The 11634-nt window shown below is 41.0% G+C and overlaps 1 long non-coding RNA gene across 1 annotated transcript; it reads left to right on the top strand.

Moving 5' to 3' along the window:
- Positions 1–10421: 10421 nt before the first annotated feature.
- Positions 10422–11401, top strand: LOC116034057. Its single transcript, XR_004100966.2, has 3 exons — positions 10422–10709; positions 10814–10997; positions 11145–11401. It is a non-coding gene; the product is annotated as an uncharacterized LOC116034057 (long non-coding RNA).
- Positions 11402–11634: the final 233 nt, after the last annotated feature.

Below are 11634 nucleotides of genomic sequence, written 5' to 3'. Positions count from 1 at the left end.
GCGGGCCTATTGCACGGAATGTGTGAGCCCGTAGCCTTCTCTGCTGCTTGTCTGAGGGCGAACTTCCGGGGTGCGCCAGTCGTAAAAACAAACAAACAAACAAATAAATAAATAAAACATTAAGCATGACTCTGCATTACTCTGCATTTTACCCATGCCTCGATCCTTCGGGTCTCTGGGACCCTCCCTTCATTTCATTTCATTTCGCATGAACCGCCTCGCCTCGTCCTAGGGGTCGCAGAGACCCCTGTGTATGTGATTGTGTTGCATGCACGCACCTAACTCGCACAAGGCCGAAGGACCACACAAAGGTTAAGAATATTAATAACACATTTGTGAGTACTGTGTTTGTGCAGTTTGATGATGACAAAGTAGGAGCAAGCAAAAGGCTGTGTTCTTGTGTTCAACTAGTACAAGCAGGTTTGCCACTCCAATATGGAACAAGAAAGGGCTTGTAGGAAAGGAGGGATATGTAGACAGTTCCCACTGAAGTTAGCATGGGCTTGTACAGTCCACAAAGTCCAGGGTTTAACCGTTGATCAAGCAGTAGTTTCCCTTAAGAAGATTTTTGCACCAGATCAGGCATACGTTGCTTTGAGTCGTGTTAAGAGTGTAACTGGGTTGACCATTCAAGATTTTGCAGAGAAAACCATTTACTGCAAAGAGAACATCCAGGACTCTATCAAAAACATGCCACAGTTTATACCCTGTACCAATACAGTCTTAAATAACAATTTATGTCATTCATAGTATTGTCATTAAATGTGCAAACTTTACGTGGGCATTTGCCTGACCTAACAGTTTCAGTTCAGCAATTTGATTATAGTTGTATTGCTGTAACAGAAACCTGGCTACCAGCAAGTGTTGCAATTGAGACTACCCATATTGAAAAATACAACGTTTATAGTGCTCCGCGGTGCTCTGCTTACAACGTGGATAACACAGCTTTGCAATCAATAAAAACCCAGCAACACGGTGGTGTTGGCCAACCCAGTCTCATGGCAGTTTGTGAAATGGTCATGTTATTGAATCTATTGATTTCTGAACAGGACACGATTTTTTTCATGTGGTTAGCACAAATTTTAATTTAATGTATTTAAATGGAATGGACTGTATTTATATAGTGCTTTTCTAGGGGTGGTGGATGGGTCAAACAACCCTAACCCTAACCCTGATGACAGCACCACCAGAAGATGGGACAGAATTGGATAAAAAGACAGGATTTTAACTTAGCGGCATCAGATGCTTGGCGAGACTCTGTCGGTTTGTTAGGAGAGATAGACTTGTCTTGTAATACCTGATTCGTGTACACGTTGCAATATAATTTTCACTAAAGCTTGTTATAATTTTAACTGAACGAATCCTGACTTTTATTTCTGATCTACCAGTCAACGAACACTTAAAATTTGGGGGTGTGAGGTGTAGTGATCTAAATGGAGTCAGATAGGTTATTTTGGCCTTTTTGGCCAGACCGGTATTGGGTCACATTTTTACACCAAATCTTTACACACTCCATGGCTGTCTAGGTGATTTTCAGCATGCTGAAAGTTAGCCGGTTTACTGGGCTTATGCTTAATTTATCCCGCCTAGCCTGCATGAAGACTAGGGATGAGTGAGAGAGGTAGTATTGGTTAGGTAGTTAGCCAGAGGAATAGGGTTCCAATATTAAAAGCAGCCTGTCATCCTTGTCTGGTGGTGGTGATGAAAACTTGTTTCTGGTGGTGTTCTTGCCTACTGGTAGTGTAGTGTGTGTATTAGGGATGAGCGAGTACAGCATTATCTGTATCTGTTAACCATATGAATTATCTGTATCTGTATCTGTACTCGGACTGGGCGGGGCCTAACCCGCAAGTGGGCGGGATTTAACCCGGAAGTGGGTCGGTTTGTCTTGAAATGGGCGGGGCTTTAACCGGTATGTTATTTTAAGCATGCAATTGATAATTGATATGGGTTGATCAGAAATTTATATATTTATTGCTGATTAGAAAACTATTTACATGACAGCATCAGCATTGAGCTTCAGATCAATGGTTTTGATCACGATAACAAACTATATACAGAACAAGAACAATGAATACAACACATGCGGTTGCAATTATGAAGTAAAATGTAATGAACAAGAGTTTTCATACTCAACATAACTTTCTTTTTTTTAACTTTTAATTTTTTTTTTTTTTTTTTGGTTCTTTTTTTATTTCCACACCAGATATGTGTGTGTGTGTGTGTGTGAGTGAGTGAGTGAGTAAGAGAGAGACAGAGAGAGAGAGAGAAAGAGAGGGGGGCGGGGGGGACTGTGTTCTACGGATCAAATAGTCCGACGCTGTTTTTCAGATCTGTTTAGAGCCAGCTGACGGTTTAAAAAAGAAAAAAAATCTCCGATTCTCAGGTTTGTTTTTTACTTCGGTTTGTAGTACTTACTTATTAACCAGTAGAGTTCTGGTAAACGTGGGGTTTGTTCAGACGTGGTGCTTGGTAGAATGCGACTCGCGTTGCGTCTCTGCCTGTCGGAGATTTTTTTTCTTTTTTAAACCGTCAGCTGGCTCTAAACAGATCTGAAAAACAGCGTCGGACTATTTGATCCGTAGAACACAGTCCCCCCCGCCCCCCTCTCTCTCTTTCTCTCTCTCTCTCTCTCTGTCTCTCTCTTACTCACTCACACACACTCACACACACACACACACACACACACACACACACACACACACACACACACACACATACCTGGTGTGGAAATAAAAAAAGAACCAAAAAAAAAAAAAATAAATCACACTGATCATAAAAAAATTAAAAGTTAAAAAAAGAAAGTTATGTTGAGTATGAAAACTCTTGTTCATTACATTTTACTTCATAATTGCAACCACATGTGTTGTATTCATTGTTGCAAAACGTTCTGTATATAGTTTGTTATCGTGATCAAAACCATTGATCTGAAGCTCAATGCTGATGCTATCATGTAAATAGTTTTCTAATCAGCAATAAATATAACAATTTCTGATCAACCCATATCAATTGCATGCTTAAAATAACATACCGGTTAAAGCCCCGCCCATTTCAAGACAACCCAACCCACTTCCGGGTTAGGCCCCGCCCAGTCCGAGTACAGATACAGATACAGATAATTAATATGGTTAACAGATACAGATACAGATAATGCTGTACTCGCTCATCCCTAATGCTTACCAACAACCACACTGTACCCCAACAACGGAGACATGAAACGCCACAACAACGGGACGGTTGAGGTTAGGAAAAGAAAAACTGGGAAAGGAACTGTCACACGATAAACTACAACAACGGGACGGTTGTGGTTAGGAAGAGAATAAAGCTGAAAGGAACTGCAACACTCGGCACGCGATCCCCGGTCTCCGGGGTGAAAGTCCTGTGTTGTTTGACCCATCCACCACCCCGACCAACCTCCCTACGCAGATTTTCTGATTTTCATACTACTCCCTACCGTTGTCGTGCTGTGATTACGAAACATGCTTCCCATTTAAATAATTAAATTAAAATTTGTAATCACCACACGAAAAAAACGACATAATCGTGTCCTGTTCATGAATCAATAGATTCAATAATGTTACCATTTCACGAACTGCCATGAGACTGGGCTGCACTGTGTGTGTCATTTCCACTCATGAAGTTATTTGCTTGGTTGATGCTATGGGAGTAATTTGTGATTAGTGCTTGCAAAATAGTTTGATAGAATGTAATAAATAAGTGGTTTGTTGATATTGTCCTATTACCTGACCTAGACACAGACTCTTTGGAAAAGGAAGGGGACTGAGGTTGTCATTGCAGCAGTTAAGTCAAACAATAGTAATTCAACCATTTACCTTGCATAGGCATAATGACTTCATCCCACTAAGACCACACAATCTGCTCAATGGTGAGGTAGGTGAACATGCCTTTTTCACACACATTAATATACTAAAAATGTATCCTGCTGTCCATAACAGGCACAGTATTTCTGAAAATGTATTTCTAGACAATAGAGTTTTTCATTCAAGCCACTCTCAAGGATGGGGGGTGTGCGCCGACTGTATGTGTTACATCACTTCGTCGTGGGTGTAATTTTGTTCGGAGAAACCTCACGAGTCTCAAGGCAAAGTTTAAAGAATGTAAGTACAGAATGACTATGAACATGTCTACTCTGTCATTGAAATGATAACATTGTTCTGAAACTACTAATTTGTTATTTAAATAATGTCATAGGTGGACTTTGATCAGTACGATGGTGTGATTGGATTCGTAAATGAAAACAACAACCACTGGAAGTCTGTGATGAGTAAAAGAAGTTGACACACCAAAGTTAAATGTAATGGGCGGGTCATTCTTTAATCTTGTATGTATTCTGAATGATATTTTTGTGCATCCCTGGACAGTACCTTCATGCTCCAACAAGCCAAATATTCATCGTTGATCCTGCTGACCCTGAGAGTGATCTGGTAAACGCTTCCGGTAAAGTAGTTTCATCTAGCCTACATCCTCCTCTCTCCTTTGTCAGTTCACAGAGTATTATTTTCATATAATGACAGCACCCATTTTATCAGTCACTACGGCCCACACAATGGTCACACTTCCATTTTTCTTTTCCTTCTTTTTTAAAGGTCCAGTGTGTAACGTGTTTAGTTGTTCATTAGCTAAATCTGTGTTGCCCGTTCACAAACGTGTCCTTTTTCATGAATATTTACCTCCACCATCAATTCCAAGTATTCCTATTGGCTTGAAATTTTACATTTGCATTTGCATGAACTGGGGTAGACGCTCCATATTCATGCTCCATCTAGAAATACGTTAGCTGGTAAGGGACATTCAGGACATACTGCTCCCCCTTTCGCGTTTTCGCTGTCACATGATAAACTCACAGGTGCTGCTAATGCTGCTAATGGATATCGTAGCTTCCTGAAGAAGGAAACATGGAGGACCACACATATTCAAAATCCAAATTTCAGGAACAGGAGTCTTCTTCTTCTTCATCCAGAAAAAGCAAAAGGAGATTGAAAAGAGCAAGAGACCGGCTTTTTGAAGTGTGAAGGCTACCGTAGCTGTAATACGTACTTTGAACTGCGTGGTGCGAGAGAGTTGATTGATATATGATCTCAACGCTAGATGGGAGAAACTCCCACACATTACTGGGCTTTGTTTTTGTTTAAGAAGGATGCCTACATCCATCCTTCTTTACTACTCTAATTAAAAAATGACTTGTTAACAATGCCTTTGGTGTGTTTTTCATAATTATTCCCATCTTGTTTCACTAAAAAAAGTCACCTACATTAAGTAGCAGCCTGCCTTTGGCAACTACTACAGCAATCAGAATGAGAAAATGTCTTTTTGTTGATTTTTGGTAAATATATTAAACTTTTAATTGCATACTGTTTCACTATAATACAAGATATCAGCATAAATGCACCTGTAGTCTGAATTCTTGCTGTTAATAGGAAAGTCCATAACGAAACAACACACCATTCTACTTTTGAGGGCTAAATTAAATGAAATATGGCTCGTTTTCCATTTGAGCACATTGTCATCAATATTAACAAGGTTTAAATGACCCATTTTTTCAAATTTGGATTTCATTTCAAAATCGGAAATCAGTAGTAACTACATGAAAACTTCACTGTTGCATGAAATGTCGTTTGTGTTTAGCCTACATCATCAGTTTCTATCTAATGTGAATCAAGAGGCTATATCAGCTTCGCTACCAGGCTGTCTTTTTTTTTTTTTTTTTTGTCTTCAAAAAACTTTATTATTCAAGTACAGATCCATAAACACATTGAAAACATTAAATGTATACATACATACACGAAAAAGGGGCGCATGAAATTTACATTAAAGAGGTTGTATGGCATTGTAAATGTTCAGAGTCCGGATGGCTTTCTTATTTGTCAGTCCTTTTTTAAAGTTTCAAAATATAATTTCATGTCATTTTTAAATTGGTGAATAGCCTATTCGGTTTTCTTTCAGATCATTTACATTTATAGATATAACATTTTCAAATAAAATTAAAAGATTCAAAATGAAAACATGGCATTTATCCAAATAATTTTCTTCATAGTAAAAAATGCTACCAGGCTGTCTTGGTCCGTTCGAGCGTATAGGGAGTGACGTCAGCAAAGAAAAATGGCTGACTTGATGTCAAGCCCTGCCTTCCTGCAGACTGCAGCGAGATACACTTGAGATTTTCTGCTATTCATACTACTCCCTACCGTTGTCGTGCTGTGATCACGAAATATGCTTCCCATTTAAATACATTAAATTCACTACACGAAAAAAACGACATATTCGTGTCCTGTTCACGAATCAATAGATTCAATAACGTGACCATTTCACGAACTGCCATGAGACTGGGCTGATATATAATGAGTATGACCAATTACATATCATATTCCACATAGGAACAGCTTTATTACAAGAGGAGGAAGGGCACACTGCCGGAAACTGCCAGCAAAGTTGTGAGCACAGCAGAGGAGGCAGATCAAAGTTTTCGAGAATTTCATTGTGGAGACATCAGTGGGCATCCAGGCCAGTTGAAAACAAGAGATGCCATATTGCAGCGTTTCTACTGGCCTGGCATGTCCACAGACATAGAAAAATGGGTAGGCTCCTGCACTGTAAAGAACACATAGATGGATGGTTCAGTCTGAGGACATTGTCATTAACTGAATAAATTGACTTAATACATTAACATCTGACATGTATTCACTCTATAAATGTTTGCAGGTGTCACAGTGCACAGAGTGCCAATCCAAGAGGAAATCCATCAAACTCCAACCAGAGTTCACCCAAATAACGGTATCAACTCCAGAATTTCATTTAAAACAAGAGCAGTTATAATAGCTAAAATCTATTTTGTTCATTATGTTAACGTTGTCTATTATTATCTGTTAACAGACCAAGACTCCATTTGAATTGGTGGGGATGGACCTAATCGGGAAGTTGTTGAAAACGGACAATGACAATCAAAACACTGTGTAATGATTGATTACAGAATTAGATGGGCGCAGGCATACCCCATGAAACGAAAATTTGCAGTGGAGGTCACAAACTGCCTCCTTAGTGCTGCCTCAGTTTGAGGTTCCCAAAAGATACTGACAGACAATGGCAGGGATTGCAGGGTTTGTCAATAATGTTAAGTGAAGTGTTTGGCAATGTAAAGGTTTGCTGGGGATCAAGAGGAGCCTGTGTGCCCCCTACCACCCACAGACGAACGGACTGGTGGAAAAATTTAATGACACCATTCAGAAGTAAAATATTATTACCATATAGAAGTAAAATATTATGTGATTGCTACTTATGTCATGACGCCTTGGCATCGAAGTGGGGGCTGGCTTGAGGTTTAAGAGGAAGCACTGGCATTAGACTTTGGGCTCCCAAACCTGTCCGGCTGCTGTCAGCTTACAACGCAGTTTTCCCCCTTCCACCTGATGTTTGGAAGGGAGGCACGTTATCCGTGTCAGGTCCCTGAGCGTTTTCAGGTGAAGCATAACATTTACAGACTTTGTCAATGTCCACTGAAACATAATATATACATTTAACAGATATGATATATAGATGACATCTTTACTTACATGTCTCCACAGATGCAGCACTCTATGGAGAATGATTTCCTGGCTGAAGAGGTGGCCATTGACGTTGCACCACGAGGAGATCATGAGGATTGTGGAGGAGAACACCAAGAAGCAGCAGGACAGAATCAGGGTAAGGACAAGACAGAAGGGTCTTGTGTTACCATTGGGGGCTCTGGTATGGTAAGAAATGTGAGGAGCCAGCAGAGGAAAGAGGGGAAACTTGACCCCGAGTACTTGGGACCTTTTACGGTGGCCAAGGTCGATGGGAAAAGTGTGGACCTGATCAACACTAATGGCCGCACTTTCCCCAAGGTCAGCATCGACCACTTGAAAATGTATGTGGAGGAGGTCCCAAGAGTGCCACAAAGGCTGAAAAGGGCCCCACCCCCTGTTGGCTCCTCAACCCCGATAACAACTACAACCCCCATGGATGAGGAGGAGGATGAGGATGATGCTGAGGATGACGCCTCCCCAACCCCACCCCCTGTTAACACCTCAACCCCTGTTACCTCCCCAACCCCACCCCCTGTTAACACCTCATCACCTGTTACCTCCCCAACCCCACCCCCTGTTGGCTCCTCAAACCCTGTTACCTCCCCAGCCCCCATGGATAAGGATGAGGATGAGGATGACACCTCCCCAACCCCACCCCCTGTTGGCTCCTCGAACCCTGTTACCTCCCCAGCCCCCATGGATGAGGATGCCCCCAGGGCAACCAAACCTCAAACCCTGGGTTCCATGAGCAGTGTAGGTGGACAAAATAACTCTAACTGTAATCATGTTAGCCTATTGATTTTTTTTTAAACTCCTGTATACATATCAGTGTATCGAAATAGAAATGAATGCCATGTACTTACAAGTAATTGATAGCCAAATATCATGTCATCAAAAGGCATAGCAGACACCTGGGGAGGGAATAAAACCCATGTCCTGCTGTCCCACATAGGCCCATATAAAGTGTTTTATTGGGACATTGCAAGAACTGTGCCGGGACAACAGTTGGACAGTGAGGTAAGCTGTGTTACTGGTTGCACTTTAAGGGAAATCTGAAATGTACTTGTATAGTCATATTGAAATAAAGTAATTCATTAATACTTACATAATTCATATGTCACATGACTTACAATTATTTCCCAACTCTGTACTTGCACTTCAGGTGATCAACGCACTGATGTCCAAGATGGTAGCAGAGAAAAACAAGGTGGGGAGAAGGCCCTCTTCATCGAGTCTTTTGAAATGACTAGGATCTGGGAAGGAAAGGGGTCAAGATTGAAGGTAGACAGAGTCGAGGTTAGTTCTGTAAAAAGACTCCAACTTTAATGATGTCATGTAAGTGATTCTGTAAATGCTCCTGGTCTTTTGTAGTGTGATCCCACCCAACACAACCTAATTATGGGTGCTGTCCATGAGCCAGGCCACTGGATATTAATTGTAAGTTCAAGTACTTGGTCTTGTATATGCACACACACAGAAATACACATATGGTCCAATGGGGGCCGCCTCAGAATTGCAGAAGAATTGCAGGGGAAACCCAACATATTTTTCAGACCTTTATTCAGACAAATATGTTGAAGACAATGTAAGCATATGTGACTTTCTGATTCTTTAGGTGATCTTTTCCAAGGAAAGACGCAGTATTGTGGTGGACCCCCTGGGCGATGATGAATGCAGGGTCCAACAATGTTTGGAATCTACAAGGTAACTCATAAAAACCAAGGTAAAAAAGTTTCCCTTAAAAACACATATTTGAGAATGTATTGCCATATGTCATGGTGTTGGTGTACCAACAGGGCATTCATCCGGAAGAAAGGGTGCAATGTGTCAAGGTGGACAGCCGGCACTGTTCCACACACCCTGCAGGGCGACGGCAACTCCTGCGGAGCCTTTGTCCTGAAAGTAAGTTTGTTGTTTCTGTGTAGGCTGTGTGGTTTCAAACAATACAAAGTGTTGAATGTATGACCAGTTGACCAAACAGCTAATTAAGTTTGTGTCACATTAGTATGCTGAGAAGATACTGAAAGATGAGCCACTGATATTCTCCAATAGAAGAGCAGCAGTGGCTCTCTACAGGAAGGAGGTGGCCAGGGCACTTTTGAAGTCTGGTAATGTAGCTTATATTCTGGTCTGTAATCATGATGCATGTATTCCTACAAATATTGACAAGTGTTATTGTATTTGTATTGTATTGACACAATTGTTGACAAGTCTTATTGTTGTCACTGATGACCAGATGACCTTCGTGAGCTGTGCCACCATTGTGGAGAACACAAATGTTTCTCTAAAGATGGGGGAGACAACCAAATGGGTAAAGGAATCCATCATTATACTTCAATTATAGCGTCTATTTTACTGTGTATTTCAAATATTTACTCTCAAATGGTTGCTATGTTGTCTTCACCTTTGTTGTTACACGTCCAATGTGACACATGTGACCGGTGGTTTCACATGACATGTGTTCAACACGTGGACCATGGAAGCCCCAAATCTGGTGCCACTGATATGTCTGCACTTCTCTCTGATGCTCTGAAACAGACGATACAGGTAACCCAAACACCGCTGCACGTGACGCTAGTTAACACTATACTCAACAGCAGCTAATGTTAGCCTACCGCTAGCTAGTTAACACTATACTCAACAGCAGCTAACGTTAGCCTACCGCTAGCTAGTTAACACTATACTCAACAGCAGCTAACATTAACCTACAGCTAGCTAGTTAACACTATACTCAACAATAGGGTAACATAATTTGACAGTAGGCCTATCAAAATGTGTGATCTGCCCTGCAATTGTCCTGGTTGTCAGCGATTACATAGCTGACGTGTGTACTGTATACTATAAATACAAAAAACAAAATATAAACAGTCCAATGCTGCTTAAACACTTAAACTTAGTGACTTTTTGTATGGAGAAGAGGCTGACCAGCCATTGATGTTACCAAGAGAACACATTGAATTTCTGCTTAAGCAAGGCCATACAATTGCAAAAACTGCTGAAATACTGGGATGCTCATCATCATTTCTGTACAAGAAGTCAAAGTTGATGTGTATACCTGTTAGAAGTAGGCTGTCTGCAAAAGATGATGGTGAACTAGAACAACATGTGAGGCCACTTCAGAGCCAATGTCCTAATTCTGGAAATTAGGTAATTGGTGGTCTTTATCTTTAGTCTGTATTTAATTCACATTTGTGTGCCATTGTTTTGTGAATATCATGTCAATTTAGATCTTTTCAAAAATCAAGTTTCAGATGATAAGAGCCCTGTTGCATGCACAGGGTGTGCTTGTTACCGGTCCAGGGTGCGTGAGATGTTGACACAGGTGAATCCTACTGCTGCTGCAAAGAGATGTAGCCGGACAGTTGCAAGACGTGTTTCTCATGTACCTTACTCCAATAGTTTGTGGCACATTGATAGGAACATGCGTCTCATAAGGTTATTATTACCAGACTTGTCATACTTTTTTATATTTTGAAAAGAACTTAAGCAAGTGAAGAACTGGAGTTTACAGCTATATTGTTTCCAGACTACTATCAGTGGTATTATCATTTTCAGGTTATATTTGTTTTTCAACCTTTCTAGATGGGGCTTTGTGATTCATGGTGCAATTGATGGATACGCCCGTCTGATAACTTACCTCAACTGCAGCACAGACAATACTGCCACAACAGTGCTTTCTCAGTTTTTGAAAGCAACATGCCTCTTTGCCCTACCGTCAAGAGTCAGATCTGACCATGGTGGTGAAAACATCCTTGTGGCTTTATTCACGCATCTAGTTCAAGGACTTGAACACAGAGGTTTCATAACCGGACAATCAGTTCACAATCAAAAAATTGGAAAAAAGACTGGAGCAGTTTAGACAGGCCTGGAACCTCCATCCGTTGCAAACAGAAAATAATCACACACCAACTCAACTCTGGACAGAGGGCATGCTCAAAAACATTGGAACAGACAGCACAGCTGTCAACAATGTGTTTGGGGAAAATCCCTACAGCGACCAAAACATCGATGCTATCCTAGCGCAATACTGGAATGAGAACACTGCCTACACTTGATCAGGAAGAGTTCCCAG

This window comes from Sander lucioperca, chromosome 20 (genome assembly GCF_008315115.2).
Source record: "Sander lucioperca isolate FBNREF2018 chromosome 20, SLUC_FBN_1.2, whole genome shotgun sequence".
Lineage (NCBI taxonomy): Eukaryota > Metazoa > Chordata > Actinopteri > Perciformes > Percidae > Sander > Sander lucioperca.
This window is presented reverse-complemented; position numbering and strand designations above follow the sequence as displayed.